This window comes from Cibotium barometz, chromosome 49 (genome assembly GCF_041138505.1).
Source record: "Cibotium barometz isolate CiBa-2024 chromosome 49, ASM4113850v1, whole genome shotgun sequence".
Classification (NCBI taxonomy): domain Eukaryota; kingdom Viridiplantae; phylum Streptophyta; class Polypodiopsida; order Cyatheales; family Cibotiaceae; genus Cibotium; species Cibotium barometz.
Genome location: NC_141094.1, coordinates 38,607,066 through 38,625,587, shown reverse-complemented (window position 1 = coordinate 38,625,587; position 18,522 = coordinate 38,607,066). Strand labels below are relative to the sequence as shown.

The following is an 18,522-nucleotide window of genomic DNA, read 5'->3' as shown; positions in this document are numbered from 1 at the left end:
ATGAAGCGTTACCACGCTTGGTTATGGCAGCCCACTGTACTTGCAATCACTTTGATGCATGTTTTGTATAGAGACAATGGACTGAAATTTTGAGCTTATGGGATGAAAAGCTTAAGGCTACAGTGGGTCCAATTATTGGGCATGTCTCACATGGAGATAGCCGTCGAAGAAAGTTGATGCATGGAGATAGCCGTCGAAGAAAGTTGATGCTTACTGATTATGTTGACAAGAAGTTCGTGATATGGAATTGGATGGGATGGATGGGTTCTTTCAGCCAAAGTGTCAAATGGGGATGTCTCATGCATGCATGATCAAGACTTTGTACACAATGGAAAGAAGCTAGTCAATGTTCTCGATAAACCAAAGCATCAATTGGCTCTTGGTGGTGATGTTTGGGTTACTTTGAACCATGTTATCATTGTGTATGGTTCTTTTTCTGTTGACAAGCACATGCTCAGAGAAGGAGACATTAGACGAGATGATCGGCAAAATTGGCCTGCAGCTCAAAGAATATGTAGCAAACAAGTACAATGGTGTTTGAGAGAGCTTGCAAATAATGGGTTGCAGAGAAAAGAGCGGAGTATGCTAGGGACACAAGCCTATCTTGAAGTTGCTGTGGCTAGAGACTACATTGATATTATCTTGTCTCCGCACTTGAGCTTGTTAGAGAGAGTTCATTTAGCAGCCAAAGTGGCTTTCTTCTTCCAAATTTGGAGATCTTGGATTCGTATAGCACAGCACATATACTCTAAGCACCAACTTTATCACCAAGGAGGCATTCTTGGATGTGCAAATATCATGCCACTTTGTGGTGTTGTTAATCAAATATTTCAGAGATTTTCACCCGGGCTTGAAGTGTCCTTTACATCTCACCAGCTCAGATGCAGCTGAAATCTTCTTTAGTAAAATTGGGAGCATGGTTGGGCAAGAGCGCACTTATGACTTGATGGTGGACATGTTGCACAGTATTGGGATTTTGAATAGGATAGCACATTTTGAATGCAAGGAAGAGGGTTTGTCGTTTACAAGAGCTCACAAGAAGCAAGAGCATGTATGGAGGGAGTTAAATCTCAGGAGGTGTGCAGGAAGCCAATCTAGGTGACTATGATTGTGTTTCTACCAATGAGATGATCATCAGCAGTGCCTTACAGAGGGGATTACATAGTGCTCAACAGATTTGTGAACGCCTACATATGAAGCCAAAAGGTACACAAGACATGAGATGGTGGTCGCAACCCTGGTTTGATGGATTTTTTGATGCCTATGCAAACTCAGATTTCCAAGACTCTGATACAGATGAAGAGGCTCCTACAACAGATCAAGAAGCAGATTCAGATGAGGATGTCTCTATCAGTGAGATACGACATGTCGTGGATTCTGTTTTGGATGAAAAAGAAGAAGTTAGCCCGGTTGTAGAGTTTGAGAACAAGTTAATTTTCAAGTCCACATTGGTAAGTCAATTGAATGGCAATCCCACATTGTCAAAAGATAGGCTGACAAGGGTTCGACAAGGAGTGTACTACTCTAAGGAAGAAAAATGTCATAAAGGGACAAATGAAAATTTGTTTGGCATTGGTTGCGATTGTGCGGTATACTTCCAAGAAGAGAACACCAATGGGAAGATCACACGGTCATGCAAGCCAAGCTCCTCAAAAAGTAAGAAGAAAACAAAAAGTGTATGGTACTTAGGTCGAGTTCAAAAGATGAGAAGAAAGGTTGGTGGTGCATATGTGGAGTACAAGAGAGGGTTTAGCCTCTCTGATAGGCCTTCAGGAGTGGAGGTTCAACTAGGATGGTATCAAAAAGCAAAAGGAACCAGATGCTTTACATATGATTTGACTGACCTTGAAATGATAAATATAGAAAGCATCATTGCTCTAGCAAATCTCACATATAATTGTAACAAGAATAAGTACGAACTTGACGAAAATGATTGGAAGGTTTTCACTGAGTTTGTGAAGGACCATTAGGAGCATTTAGCAGGTACATCATGTCTTCTTTAATAAATCCTATTGTGTAAAAGCAAAAGAGTTTGTGTTTTTGAGCTACATTTACAACATATTTCTTGTTTGATGTAACCTGTTAGTCTCTTATGGTTTTTTTGCAGGAACATAACTTTTGTTGTTACATGGCTGTCCAAACCAAGATTGGAGTTTTTTGATGAGATTTTGTGCAAACTACAAAGCTGGATTGAATATTAAGTTTTCGATATATGCATTAGCGTGTGGATTGTAGTAGCGAAAACTACCTTAAACATGAGAAGTGAAGGTGCTTAAGGCATTCACTTTATCAATGGTAGAAACACATTTTGTATCTATGTGTTGTAGCTACATTCAGTTAATAGGTTGTAGAAAAACATTTTGTATATACATTTTTTGTAGCTATCCTTTCGATCTCATAATTTAGTACGGTAAAGAGAAAGTAGTGTCGATGAGGTTTATGTCCAAAATTTGAAATGGACTGTAACAGAGTATTTTTGAACCACCTTTTTGTGTATCTACCTTATGGAGTTAAATGTATCTTGTCTCACCTACGTTGTTTATGTATCTACCTTATGGAGTTAAATGTATCCTGAAGGGCTGCCTTCTCGAGATGTCTCTTGGAGTGCACTGATCACAGGATATGCACAAGGTGGTCACGTTGAACAAGCACTTGACTGCTTCGAAGAGCTGCAGCGTCCTATGCATGCATCTTGAAAGCTTATGCCATGATCCAAGCAGTTGACAAGGGGGAAAGAAATCCGGACGAGTTTGGAAGGCAAGGGTTGCTACATAATGATGTTGTGCTGCGCAATGCTCTAGTGGGGACATGTATGCCTAGTGTGGTGTTGTTTCGAATGCATGACAAGTGCTTGATGGACTGCTTTTTTGGGTTATTGTCTCTTGGAGTGGATTAATTGCAGGAAATGCTAAGCAAGCACTTGACTGCTTTAAAGAAATGCAGCATGAGGGCATCCATCCAGATGTAGCAACCTATACATGCATCTAGAAAGCATATGTGCAGCATGTGCCATGATCGGAGCAACTGATATGGGGAAACAAATCCATGGTTGGTTTGGAAGGCAGGGGTTGCAGCAGTACAACATTCTGGTGGGTGTTGCTGTAGTGGACATGTATGCCAAGTGCGGGGTTATTTCAGAGGCGTGACAAGTGTTTGGGCTGCCTTCTCGAGATGTTGTCTTAGCTGACAAGATGCATGTGTAATGACCTACACGTGCGTCTTTCAAAGCATGTGCCACGATAAATGAAACCAATAAGGGGAAACAAATCCATGACAAGATTCGAAGGCAGGGGTTGCTGCAGTATGAAGTTGTGCTCTGCAATGCTCTAGTGGACATGTATGCCAAGTGCAGTGCTGTTTCAAAGGCACAACAAGTGCTCGACCGGCTACTTTCTTGGGATGTTGTCTCTTGGAGTGCACTAATTGCAAAATATGCACAACAAGGTCATGATGCACAAACACTTGACTGCTTTGAAGACCTACAATGTGAGGGCATCCTTCTCGATGCAGTGACCTACACATGCATCTTGGAAGCATGTGCCACGATCCGAGTAGCCTTGATAAGGGGAAACAGATCCATCATCGTCCATGACGAGATTGGAAGGCAGGGGTCACTGCAGGAAAACATTGTGCTGGGCACTGCTCAAGTGGACATGTACACTTGACTGCTTTGAAGACCTACAGTGTGAGGGCATCCTTCTCGATGCAGTGACCTACACGTGCATCTTGGAAGCATGTGCCACGATCCGAGTAGCCTTGATAAGGGGAAACAGATCCATCATCGTCCATGACGAGATTGGAAGGCAGGGGTCACTACAGGAAAACATTATGCTGGGCAATGCTCAAGTGGACATGTATGCCAAATGTGATGATGTTTCAAGGGTATGTTAATTGGGCTGTTTTCTTGGGATGTTGTCTCTTGGAGTGCATTGATTGCAGGATATGCACCAGAAGGTCACGCTGCTGCGCAAGATCTTGAGACTACTTTGAAGAGATGCAGCTACAAATCCACGACGAGATTGCAAGGCAGGGATTGCTGCAGAACAACATTGTGGTGGACGATTCTCTAGTAGACATGTGTGCCAAGTGTGGTGATGTTCAAAGGCAGATTAGTGGTTGGTGGGCTGCCTTCTTGGGATGTTGTCTCTTGGAGATGCAGCGTGAGGGAATTCTTCCAAACACAGTGACCTATGCATGCATCTTGAAAGCATGTGCCATGATCCGAGAAGCGGACAAGGGGGAAACAAATCCACAACGAGAAGAGATGCAGCGTGAGGGAATCCTTCCAGAAGCAGTAACGTTCATACGTATCTTGAAATCATGTGCCATGATCGAAGACAAGGGGAACCAAATCCATGACGAGATTGCAAGGCCTACGCAACTGTAGCAGCAGAGAGAAACGTTGAGCTAGCAACGGCTTTGAGGTAACAACTCTGAAACTCTCTTCACAAAAATTTTAAACTTTGTATTTTTTTTTCTCTCTCTTTTTCCTGCTGCTTTTCTTCGATCTCATCAGGGTCATAAGTGCTACATCTTCCACCACCTAAGGTCTGCACCACATCCATCACCTCCACAAAAAACTGCACATCCTTGGTCTTCTTGTTCCCAATCATGATAAAATTATGCAAGTGAAAGTGTAGCAGGGTAATCATTTCCTTCTCTGCAGGTTGAAAAAAATCATGCTGCTTGATGTTTCTGTACGTAATATCAACTTTCTTGTCAGCTTTCATGGTTGAATACCTAAAACCATTGGTGTGTGCCTCTAATGTACCACTCAACTTGCGCCCCTTGCCTCCAAAGACAAGCCGAATCCATAAATCTGATAGTTTTATAGGTTTTGCTTTCATAAGTTATAGTTTTTCTTGTGTCACTAGCATGGCCCTCTCTACCTTCTCTGATTCCCTCAAAGCAACTTGGTGATGCAACGTCTTAATCAGCTGGACTACTTGGTTAGTGTGTCTCACATCACTGGATCGAAAGGAAACTTCCTTCCAGTAAATTGCACCGGGGAACTTCTGTGCAGAATAACCAGCACACCGGGCACATTGAAAATCATTCAAATGAAGGAGTGGCCTCCATCCTATTGGTGGCTGGTAACACTCTTTATAGTAGCTATGTAAAAGGGATCCATTAAACCATAAACTGGCAGCAAAATTGACTTGTTCTTCTGATCTACCTGAATCATTAATTCTTTTGAGAAAGGAATATCATCTAGATTCCGATAGGCCACTAAATCTCTAGTGGTCCTGACCACACCCTGCTCGTCTCCTTGGCGCCGAGACCCCCAGAAGCCAACAGCCTCCTAACAGTCTCTTCATTCTTTTGTTGAGCAAGCTCCGCTTGATGCTCCTTGCACACCTCTTCCTTTGTCATCTCTTGATTGTCAGGGTGCAAAGTTGCTTTCAGAAACTGGGCATTAGCTCCATTACTCGATGGCAGCTTTAGCTTTGATTTTGGCTTCTCCTGCTCCTCCTCTTCCTCATCTTTGAAAGAAGACACAATATCATCGTAAGATTTTGAACAATTCGAAGTAGCAGCAGCAAAAAAAAGTTCTTTGTCTTGGGGTCCTATGAGCTCTATGTCTGTAAATTTTACATTTTTAAACTAACATTGAATACCATAGCTGCCTTTAGAATCCTATCATTCTTGGAATTCAGGCTTAGGCCAGATTCCCTGAATTCAATGCCAATACCTGTGCCAGAGATTTTAGTTATATGGGGCAAGAACTCCTGCCCTTCCCTTTTATAATGCCATAACATATAATGCTGCTTTGTAAGCAGCTGAAGCAGGATTTCCACATTTTAAAGCATTCATGGCAGCTTTGTGGGCTTTCTGAAGTGCCTTGTAAGCTTTTGATTGAACTGGGTCTCCATCAATCAAATACGTTCTTGCAACATTTGCACAATAACTATTGTATCTCACACCAATAGCACAAATAATGACACCCAATGTATCATAATATAGTGGATCTTCATTGCTGATAGCACTTGGCCTTAGAGCAAATACCCCATCACTTTGAAATATAGGGGGGGTAGTAGATGTCCACATTGTCAGGCTTCAACTTTACCTTGGCTTTTTCTAGGATCAATCACTGCCTTCTCAATGTCATCTCAAAATCTTTACAAAAGAAATAATTGTATCTAGTATATAAGGATATTTGAAATATCTCTTCAAAAAAAATATATTGATAGTAAGGGATTTATAAAATTTACAAAATTTTATAGAAGGGTGGAGAAAACTACTCAAAAAGGTTACATAGGGGTAAGAGGCCTTGAACGCACGTGATATAGGGGCTTTACACTAAGTGACCCCCCCGAGAGATGAAGCTCTTACCCTCGTATAGCTTCTTGTGCTTCTCTTGCTTGCAGCTCAGCCCTTAGCATGAACCAGGCTCTGATACCATGAAAAGATGCAGGGGAGAAGAGAGCTTGAGCTCTTGCAAAGCACACACACACACTCACAAAACCCTAAAAGAGAACACACAAGGTGAGAGGTTGAAAATCTTCTTCTTCTTCACACAACACTCAACACACCATATACAAGGATAAGAGTACACACAATATGAAAGGGTACTCAACCAAATACATACTAGGGTTCTCTATAGTGTGAACCCAACTAAATGAGCTGGCACTATAACTATGCCAAACTCTAGAATGGCTGTCACACAGCCTGTCATCCCACTGGCCACATATCACCCATGATCTCACCAACCATGCTAGTGGTGTAAGTGTGGGGCCTATCCCCCAGGCGGGTCATGAGTGTCCCCACTGCCTCACTAGATGAGCTCGATATCTCAACAACAAGAAAGGACCTATGTTCATCTCTAAATATTATAATGGAAGCCTTTTAGCAATATTTAGCAAGATGGTTGTACATCATGAGAGCTGTCGTCTAGATTTAGATCTACATTGGAAGACTTCCAAGATATTTTCTAGAAGAATTTTGGCAACCTAGGTGCTTCAAACAATACAACTTTGATACAATCAATGACATGATGTGGAGACTCTATAGTATATGCATGATAATAGTATTTTTACAATGATTCATATGCTAGAAATAACATGCTACACTTTTCTACTAAGTTAGATGTTGTATATGACAAGTTTATTATCTAAGGAATGAGCACAATGATAGCTACTACAAAGACATGTCCCCCAAATCTAGATGATAAGGAAGAGATAAAGAAAAAATATGATGAGTCACATAGATGTCACCCAAAAATAGTGCTTTAGTACACATCCACCTTGATTCTCTACAGCAAAAAATAAGTACTCTTCATACTATCACATCAAGAAACTACTTTCATGTGTATAATATGAATGTAATGGCTAATGCATCACATAAGGAAAAGATAAGTACACTGTCACATCAAGAAACTACTTTCATGTGTAGAATATGAATGTAATGGCTAATGCATCACATAAGTAACCACATAAGTAAAAGATAAATACACAAGATATGCATATTAATACTCAAAAAAGGCCAAATCATGACACATTTTCTTGTATTTTTAAATCCCAATACTTTGGTGTAGATACTCCTAGATTCTTACGGCTTTGTTTTAATAACTATGATAAATATTGATGATGCCAATGGTGGTGTATTTTGATGCCATTAATATATATACCAACCATTTTTACATTTTATATATTTTCTAATTTTTTAATCTTTCATTTTGTTTACATTTACATTATGTTTAATTATACAATGTCATGTTTATGCTCATGTGCTTAGAAATAACAAGGTTATTATACAATGTGGTCATGCTTTACAATGTTTATGCTCATGCTTTACAATGTTTATGCTCATGTGTTTAATATAAAATAACAAGGTTCAACATACATACAAAGATAACATCAAAATCTCTATATAATCAAGCATTTACAATATTACAAAAGTATATTTAAAATGTATAAACATTAAAAAAGACTGATGAAGCTTCATAATGTGTACACTTACCTATTAAATAATAAAAAATTTCACAATAGCATACATAAAAAGATAACTATAAAATATTTGCATGTGTTACAAGATTTAAAAATTATAATTAAAATATACATGTGTTTAAAAGGATCTCTACATATGATAAATATTGGTAATGTCATGACTATGTTTGATGTCTCAACACAATATCAACTTGTACCATTCAATCTACTTCCTCCTCCCTGTAAAATAATGGTTCCTCATCACCTTCGGCAAACAAACCCACAATAGAGAAATGATATTAACAAATTTCATTATTTTGAAAGGTCAAATAAATTTTCTTACTTATTAAGTAGCAATCTGTTTCACTAATTATAATTTTTAATTATAAATAAAATGATAAAGAGTCATTCATAAAATTACTAATGTAAAGCATACTTCAACACATGTTTATTTTTCATAAGTTATTAGTACTTTACTAAAAACATTTGACATATGTTTTTTAACATGTAAGTTTTTGACAAATGTTTTTCCTTGATCAAACACATGAAAGTTTTTGACAAAGACTTCTGATTTATTTGCAAATAGATATAAGTTTTTGATAAGGCTTTTGACATATTTTCAAGAATTAAAAAGCATAAAACTTTACTTAAGAACATGTTAGTTTCTTTGTAAAATTTAAACAATTAATGCCAAATGAAAATTAATTTTTAACTTATCTTATGTCTAGCATTGTTATTATGATTACCTCACTAAAACTTTGATAATGAAAAGTAAGCTTTAAAACTTTCTAAATATGATAAGCAAGCTTATATATGTATCCAAAATTAAGAAAGTAAACCTTACTAATAAGTAAATTTATTATGGAAAAGAAAACTCATGTAAAATTCTTAAAGTTATAACCTATTTAAAACATTGTGTCCTTTTTCCCAAGGCTAAAGTATGTGGGTTGAGTTTGCATCTTATAAGTTTAGATTCTCCTGAAAGATAAATGGCCATGAAGAACAAAGAACTTGATGGAAAGTGAGATATATATAGGCAACTTTATTGCACGAAAAGTTTTCCATATAAAATTTAAGGGTAAATACTGCACAATGTATAACATGTCAAATAAATAATTTGTTCAAATAATAAGAGCAAACACCTAATTTATCTATTACTTGTAAATGTATCAAATTTAAATAATGCTACCAATGTCTTTTTTCATTCATACACAACATGGTAAGTAAAAATGTATAATTCCCCTAATTCTCACATCTAAAATCTAATATTAAATAGAATTTAATGGAAACTCTATGTGAAACAAGACATTTAGAGTTAATCACCACCAAGCCTTCATTAAAGGTAAGCTACCATGCTATAGCTTCATAAACAAGCTTCCCAAATTCTTGAGCAAGCTTTCCACGATGGACTATTTTTTGTTTCTTGTACAAGATCTTTCTTGAGTATTTGTGATTAGAATTTTTAGCATACCAAAGGTTTGGGTCCTACATGGATATGACATGTAACAATAAAAATTCCCCAATAATAGGTAGATTTTTGGTATTATTATTCTACCCCAAATTTCTATCCTAAAGAGTTCAATAGAGAGACATATCCTTCAAAATCGTATGCATGAAAAAAAGCCAGCTTGTCTTGATTTATCTATTGGAAGCATCTCCCACCATCAAGATATTCCAATTCATATGCCCCATTTATCATGATGTGCATTCTTCACATGGTTTGGGCTAAACCACCATGGTAATAACTTTTAATAAATGTGTTTCTCATGATGGGCGTCAAACATATATTTGCAATGTCACCACCCTTGTCTTTATTTTGTACCAAAGGATTTCTTTTTCCTTGTTTGGGCTTTCAAAAGATGGTTCATCATTACATGAGAGCATTCATCTAAGAGATAATTTAAATGTAATCCAAGAGATAATTCAAATCCAATAATTCTTAAGAGACTCTTCCTCTAAATGTTCCACCAAAGATGCATTGCAAGTAGTACACCAATATCAAGTTGAATTTCAAATAAAGAGAGCATTATACGTAGTACATCAACATTAAGTTGAATGATCTCTCCCCAAGGTCCTTAAATTTCAATGATCTCTCCTCAGGGTCCTCAAATTTGGCATGTTTAGGTCCTAGCCTTGAAGAAACTAAGATACTGGTGGATGAATCTTGGAAAACTTGGTTTCCATGGATATTCTTGCAATATTGATCTTCTAAAGAGCGAGGGAAACACATCAAGATAAGTGGTCAATTTTTAGCAATGATCATGAAATCTACCCCTTTATCATTCTACATTTTTGGAGAGGAAATTACTGCCCAAGATCTAATGGATTATGGTGGATATACAAGGGGAATAACTCTTATAAGATCCTCTTAAATTTCTTGTAGGCCTCGGTAGGCCTCGGGCTTCAAAAAATCCCCTCTTCCTTGTTACAGTGCCTGAAGCATAGTGCATGAATCTTCCTCATGGGGAAGAGGCTAAGAAACCCTTGAAATATCCTCTTAAATTTTTTATAGGCCTCAAAACCTTTATCCTCATCTTCTTTCTTAGAGTGCTTGTAATGGGGGATTCAAAACCTTTCCCCCCCTCTTCTTGGTTAGATTTCTTGCAATGGGGGCTTCAAAACCTTTACCCCCCTCTTCTTTATTAGAGTGCTTGCAATGGGGGAATCTTCCTCATGGGAGGAGCCTAAGAGCTTGTGATGGTTAGGGTCCAAGTGGCATGTTCTTGTTGATAAGGGTAAGGATATCTTTAGGTTTAGAGTGTCTTTATGTGTTTTGCTGATTTTTGGTGCAAATAAATAAGAACTTGAAGAACATGGAATGAGAAATGTCAGAAATGAGGACCTATACATTTTTTAGAGCTATGCCATGTTTGTGTGGTTATCTTCCTTCTATGTGAGATTAATTGATAAAATACAAGGGACACTCCCACATACTTCCAAGTGGCATGTTCTTGTTGATAAGGGTAAGGATATCTTTAGGTTTAGAGTGTTTTTATGTGTTTTGCTAGTTTTTGGTGCAAATCAGTAAGAACTTGAAGAGCACGGAATGAGAAATGTCAAAAATGAGGACCTATACATTTTTTAGAGCTATGCCATGTTTGTGTGGTTATCTTCCTTGTATGTGAGATTAATTGGTCAAATGCAAGGGACACTCCCACATACTGTTAACCCATTTTGAGGTTAGCAAGAGTTTCCACTATAACTCTACATCAAATAGTGAAGACGGAGACACCAAAAGCATGTATGATCAAACTATGAAGCAATAATGTCTAAATATAAAATTTGGACTAGCACTTGGCTTGATGGAATATTTAAGAGTGATTCCCACTCTAAGAGCATATGGCAACAAGCTAGAATGGATTCCCTATGAATGTACTTCATACATGTATTATGAGATTGAGAATTGTACAAGCACTAGGCCACCGTGTCATTTTGTTTACCTATTTTTTTGTAGATGATGACTAGACACATGAGAAGGTTTAGCAAATGAGGTATTCTTATTATTGTATGGATGTGGTAGTTCTGACATAGTATCCTCAAATTCTCAAATTTTATGTCAACTTTGTAGCCAGCAAAGCCAACCTAGATAAAAGCAAATAATCATGCATTTTAGGATCTCGTACTCCCTTTTCGAAATGTGGTAATAATTTCTCATTGATCAACCTCTCCTGAAGTTTACATTAAAAGTTAAAATTATTGAGTTGAGAGATAATCTCTCAACTCTCCTGAAGTTTACATTAAAAGTTAAAATTATTGAGTTGAGAGACATAATCTCTCATCAATTTGTGCTCTTTCTACTTGGTGATGTTGTAGAGCATGCCATAGTTCTTAGACCTATCATTTTTAAGTATAAAAGGACCTCGTTGTGTGGTGGCTGGGTGATGGCCTCTATAACACCACCAGCATACACACAAGAAGAAAATGTATAAGGATCAGAACTTGGGGACACTAGGATCCCAGCTCAAAAGGTACCAATCAGCTTGGACTCTTTCCTCTAACGTTCGGCTAACACAAATGGACACCTCTACACCTCCCAATCTGAACAAAGTGTTACCTCCAATTGTCCTCCTCGGTCAAATCAAACCACCAAGACTTTAAATCTTTAGCCTAAATTCTCAGTTGCCTTTAGTTGACAAGAAGTTGACCTAAATCTCTCCCAGCTGACGGAGATAGATCAGATATTGACAAGAAGTTGACCTAAATCTCTCCCAGCTGACGGAGACAGATCAGATATTGACTATCTCCCGAACTAGACACTAGCTGATGACCCCAAGCTAACAATTGTCTACCAATATCAACACACTTCAAAACCTTTCTTTAGAACTCCATAACACTTGTCAACACTCCTTTTCTAACCTAAATTCACCTTAGCTATACAGAAATGACCAAAAACTGCCTCCAAAATCCTCCTTTTGTTTCCAATCCAAAATGAGTCCTCCAAGATCCTCCTTTTGTTTCCAATCCAAAATGAGTCCTCCAAGATCCTCTACAATCCTCCCACACCAGCTAACCTTATAGCCACTCCATGGGGCTTACCAAACTCTTGGCTGATCCTCTTCTAACCTCCTACTAATAGAAAAACTGACTAAAAATTGCCTCATAAATTTGGCTCAAAAATGATCAAATTCTGATCGTAGTTTAGAATAGATGTCTGCAGCAGGATTCCAGACAGAAAAATGTCCACGTGACCTCCAGAGTGTCCTCCAGTGATAGCCAAAACTACAAACACTTGATCCTGAACTTCTTAAAACATGTTGGTTCTCCTTCGCTAAAAACTGCCTCAAAAATCTGGCTCAGAAATGATCAAATTCTGATCGTATTTTAGAATAGATGCCTACAGCAGGATTCAAGACAGAAAAATGTCTACGTGACCTCCAGAGTGTCCTCCAGTGTGATAGCCAACCACAAACACCTGATCCTGAACTTCTTAAAACATGTTGGTTCTCCTTCGCTAACACCCTATCAACTCTAGTCTACCCTAGCTACATGTAGACTGGCTCGGATGACTAACACAGGATCCAATCCCAATATGCATCCTCCTTACTATCTTTTTGTCCTCTTGGTCTAGCTTGCCTTAATCTGTCAACCCTAGAACTATGTTGAACATCCCCTTAAGCTCTGCGGACCATCTGTGACATTAATCCAAATGATCTTGACTGCTATTGATTTTGCTTTTTCCGGAGATAGAACCAATCGTCTCTGAAGCCCTACCTCGATCAAGAACTTTCTCTTTTATGTTCATCACCGAATCCTCCTAGCCCTTAGGCTGCCCTAATTTCATGAAGATATGACTTCAAAGACTCTCTGATGCCCACAGATAGCTTACTATTGATTGATCTAATCGTTGATTTGCTAATGGTTGACTCAACTGGAGCAGACTTTCTTAAGTCTATGTCCTCTAACACCTTTAAACGCTCTAAACAGTCAAACCACACAAAGATACAACTCTATAGACATCTAGTTGATCACAACGAACTCACAGTTGATCCAGAATGACCAATTTACCCACAAACCCGTCAGACTTCTGACCATTAGACTCAACTTAAGACAACCTCCTTTGAATCCAAAAAGATCAAAACAACCCTTTTACCTCGTCAGCTAACCCCCTAGACAACAGCTGCCTGTAGACTAACACTTTTCTGACCTTATTTGACTGTATTCTCTCAACAGAAGATGACTGCTTCAATCATGGGATAGCTTTGACTCTCAGAACGTCAAACATACCTTTGCAAATGACTCTATCTCAAACAACAAAGACAATCAAAACAACTCAAACCAAACTCCATATCATAAATTCTCATTAATCATGACACAGATACAAGCTTTGAACACACGGGTTCGTTCACGAAAGCAAAGATAGACTGTCTCAACACCGCTGAGACAATGGGTCCAAACATATCAAAAGAACACACTTAAAAAACTTAGGGTTTTTCATAGGTAGGCTCTAACGACTATTCAAAATACAATGAATTTGCAATAATCACAAACTATAGGCCTTCCCTAAACATACTCAATTCAGCACACACAATTGACTAATAGCAGCAAAAATTGAACATGAATTTGGACTAAACCATGTCTCTAACAGAGTCGCCTCACAAAAATCATCGGGGACACATCTCCTGTGCTGATTCTCTGGACCTTATCGCCTTCTCTACTCTGATTTACCCAATTTCACCTCAACTGCACTTCACTCCACTTCTGCACCTTTCAATAAGAAGTCCCTCTGCTAGTTTCTTCACTATAGGCACTTCACACTTCACTCACTCTTCTGCTCCCCTTGCTTCTCCTCATTGTCTACTTTTCTCTCTCCCATAAATTATCTCCATACCCCCTTTTGTCCCGTGGTCTCCCACCACCTTCTGGAACAATTACGTCAGCTTCCTTATTCTTCCATGCACTTTCTATTCTTGTTTTTTGGCACCTGTGCTTATCCTCTTGGCTGCCACGATGTCCCTACCACCTAAGATTCACTACTCGCCTTGTTATGTGAATTTGACATTCCACATTTCATGTTTGGTTTGAGCTCTAGGCTCCTCTCACATATTTTCCCAACCCTACAGTGAAACACTTTTAAGTGTTTCACATTCTATTTTTTGCTTTCACAAAACCCTAATATGATATGGCCTCAGTATCAGGCCATTCACTCTACTAGCATGCATCTAACCTCTCAAGTCTTGCCAAACTAATAAGTCCCATTAGGAAAAACTTTATGTATAATAAAAGGTCCTTCCCACCTGACTCTGAACTTAGTCTGAAATGCAATATCTAGAGCATTATTATATCTGAGGACCAACATTCCCTTCTTCAAATCTTTGCTTCCCAGCTTATCATTAAAAAATTCAATTCTCCTCTAACTGACCATTTCATACCATTTTATAGCTTCATCTATGTCGAACAGTAAAAAGAATATAAACAGGTCCAACCTCTTTTTCTCTTGCTCTTCTTCCAATTTTTTTCTCCCAGAAACCTCAACTTTTATTAATCAATAATGAATCATCACTAATCCTAGTTTCCTTAGGCCATCAAGGGTTCAACCATACCATTGGGGACCTACTATAGCCTCCCAAAGCTTTATAGTGAAAAAGTCCCTTGATTTTCCCCTCCGATGGTGCTCTACAAATCAAGGTATTCTCTTCACAATTATCAAAAAATTGCTTTCACTAATACATTGATTAGTGCTAATGATCTGAGGTCTTTGGGCATTTTATGATTGGATCTATATATTTGGATGTTCTTAAACCTCTGTAAAGTATCAAATCAGATTTACAATCTATCAATCCAAAACAAGGTATCAATCTATATTAGGCGTGATTTTTTTGCGAGCTTTTTGTCGCAAGCTTTTTAGAGAAGTCAATAGAATCTGCAAGCTTTTTTGAGATCCCCCGTCCCACACGCACACACACACACACACACACAAAGCCCAGAGGCACTTTTTCCATGTGGATGGAAAAAATCCATAAATATTAATGTTTCTCTTTCTATACATAAATCCGAATGCACTAATAATGACCATTGCCCTTATCCTCTTGTGTGGATATGAAGCCCCTTATTTCATTGACTGTAACTTACATGTGTGTTCCTTGTCTCTTATGCTTTCATGTTTCTTTTGTATACTCTAATATTTTCCCTCATATTATGTATAACATTTCTAATTTTATATTTTCCGCCATTCTTCAATGTTTCTAATGTATGTAATTGACCACTAATAATATATGTCTTTATACCTATAGAACCTCAATGCTTCAATGAGAAATGATTTAAAAAAGGAATAAATCTGTAGTAATCATTAGATAACACAACCATTAAAAGCTTTAATCTCTTTTTTAAAAATTAAATTTTATAGATACATCATTTGGTTTTTAGAAATGATTTAAAAAAGAAATAAATCTCTCGATATCATTAGACAACACAATGTTTAGAAGCTCTAAATAACTTTTTATAGATGCATAATTTGGACTTTTTGACACCAGAAAATGAGTTCAGAAGGCCCAAAAAACCCTAGAAACGATTATAAACATAGGTACTTTTGATGAGTTTGCTAAACCTTCACCTGGCACGCATCCAAACTCTAGCCCCTGTTAGAGTCTGCACGCATGCCAAGTGAAGGTTTAGCAAACTCATCAAAAGTACCCATGTTTACAGTCGTTTCTAGCATTTTTGGGACTTCTAAGCTCATTTCTGGTGTCAAAAAGACCAAATTGGGCATCTATAAAAAAATGTTTCTTTTTGTTGAGAAACTTAGAGCATTTCTAATGTCAAAAAGGCCAAATTGTGCATGCATAAAAATTTGTTTTTTTTCAAGGGACTTAGAGCATAAAGAATCTCTTTTATTTCACATGCATATTTATTCTCCTTGATATCTCAACCATGGTCTATATGGAGAAATTGATTATATATATACATAAAGGTATTTAGGATTTATGTAGATAAACTTAGCACGTCTTAATTGTAATGCATAGATATGGCTAGGACTAACTCCAAATGCATAGATATGGCTAGGACTAACTCCAAATGTGTAAAAAAAATCTCATAGATTTTCAAGATGAAAAAAAAAAGCTCATTAAAAAAATTTTCCCCTTTAATGTAGGATTCTTTGTGACTCTTTGGAATTGGGAGATTTTTGTTCACACCTAAAAAGAGCCATAGGGTGTGTATATATATGTGTGCCCTTGGGGTGGGCATCCTAATAAAAGCTCGTAGATTTTGTTGAATTCCCTAAAAGCTCATGATAGAAAGCTTGCAAAAAGATTTCCCCCCTGTATTAGCATTGCTTGGGACAGTGGGATTTTTGAGCTTGTATGCTTTTGTATGCTTTATGCAACTCATCAATCATGCTCACAAATCAATTGCACAAGGGCAAGGCACTAGCCATTGATAAGGCTAAGACCCCCTTAAGCATATTTAATGATGGACTCTTGAAGTTGCTATGAAATTGTTGCTCCATTTGTTGTAAAACCTATTGCCAATCCACTAGAGCTAGATTGCCAGGCTAGTGGGTTTGGTCCTCCATGGTAGTAGCCTAAGATGAAGACTGTGCAAGTTGAAGCTCTGGGAATTGTGTGGACTGAAGCCTTTGAGCCCTAGTGATAAGAACCATCAGCAGGTAGGTGAAGTAGAGATATACTATGAACTAGAAAGGGTAGATTGCAAGCTAGGGGGGTTGCTAGAGACCATCATGTATAAGTAGGAAGTGTTGGAATTTGGGGGCCACTTCCCAAGAGGTCACCTATCCCCGTAGTGTTCACGCCACTAGCCGCTTAACCTCCACCACTTCCAAGCCATGAAAATCAGTGGAGGGATGAGAATGGCCCTAGTCTTCTATTACTTATAGATGATCCCATTGCTTGGGACTCTATGCATGTGGGATTTAGGCGGCCAAGCCACAACCTTCCAACACCCTCCCTTGAGGGCCAGAATGTAGGGTACCCAGAGGCTCTGATGATACAAGGCTCAGAGACTTCTCGCACTGTCAGTGATGTCACGGTTGGTACCCTTAGGATTTACCCGCACAACCTTCTTTTTGGCCCGTGATTACACCCAACATGTTGGCAAGCTTGTCCATCTGCTCATGCACACATTCAGCCTTCGTTCAGCTCTGTCAAGAGGAATTGGCAAGTCGACCAGCTCTGCTAACAACATCCCAACATGCCTCTGATACCATGTTGAAAATTGGGGGCCACTTCCCGGGAGGTCACCCATCCCAGTAGTGCTCACGCCACCGCGCGCTTAATCTCCACCACTCTAATCCCTTCCAAGCCACAAAATTCGATGGAGAAGGGATGAGAATGGTCCTAGTCTTCTATTACTTATAGATAATCCCATTGCTTGGGACTCTATGCATGTGGGATTTAGGCGGCCAAGCCACGACAAGAAGATCAATTGGAACCAAGAACATGTTGTCAATGAAGAGGGAGCAAAGGGGAGTTTTATTTTTTTAACCATAGATCCCGATTTGCACACCTGAAGTGTGTGGAACCCCTTTGATAATGAATCGTGTTCTTCTTCTTAAACATCAAAGTGCCCACATGATGATGAATTTGCGGGTGTCTTGTAGGTAAAAATGTGGTGGTTCTTATGCTTCACAACACTAAGATAGTCAAGTGTGATCAAAACCATAAACACCATGTGGCCCACGTTGGAGAGTGGCCACATACATGTATGCACATAGCACCGAGGAGAGGGCGTCAAAATGATGGAAGGAGAGGGGAGGGCTGATCGCCACAGATTTAATTTTTTGTTTTTAACGTGACGAGTTGTTTGTCTACATGTTTGCACGCGTGAGTCTGGCCTTCTTTTTGTGTTTTGCTTTTTTGGGTTGTGGGCATGCGAGTCAGACTGCTCAGTGTGTTTTTCTCCTTTTGATAATGTGTGGGTTGCTTTTTTTTTCATTGCCTTGCAGGTGCGTGGGTGGCCTGTTGTGGATGGGTGGAAAGGTTTTTGTAAAAGCCCTGTTATTTAAAGGCCATATCATGACTTATCAACTAAAGGGTGACGACTCTTGAAATAAAATGACGATTCAATCCACCGATACGCCATCAACACTTGGAGAGGCTTTTGAAGGGATGGAGAGGATGCCAAGAAAAGTTCAAATGAGGCC

At 38.5% G+C, this 18,522-nt stretch overlaps 1 pseudogene; it reads right to left on the bottom strand.

Moving 5' to 3' along the window:
• Window positions 1–4,445: 4,445 nt before the first annotated feature.
• On the bottom strand, window positions 4,446–17,586 carry LOC147610555 (FACT complex subunit SPT16-like; annotated as a pseudogene).
• Window positions 17,587–18,522: the final 936 nt, after the last annotated feature.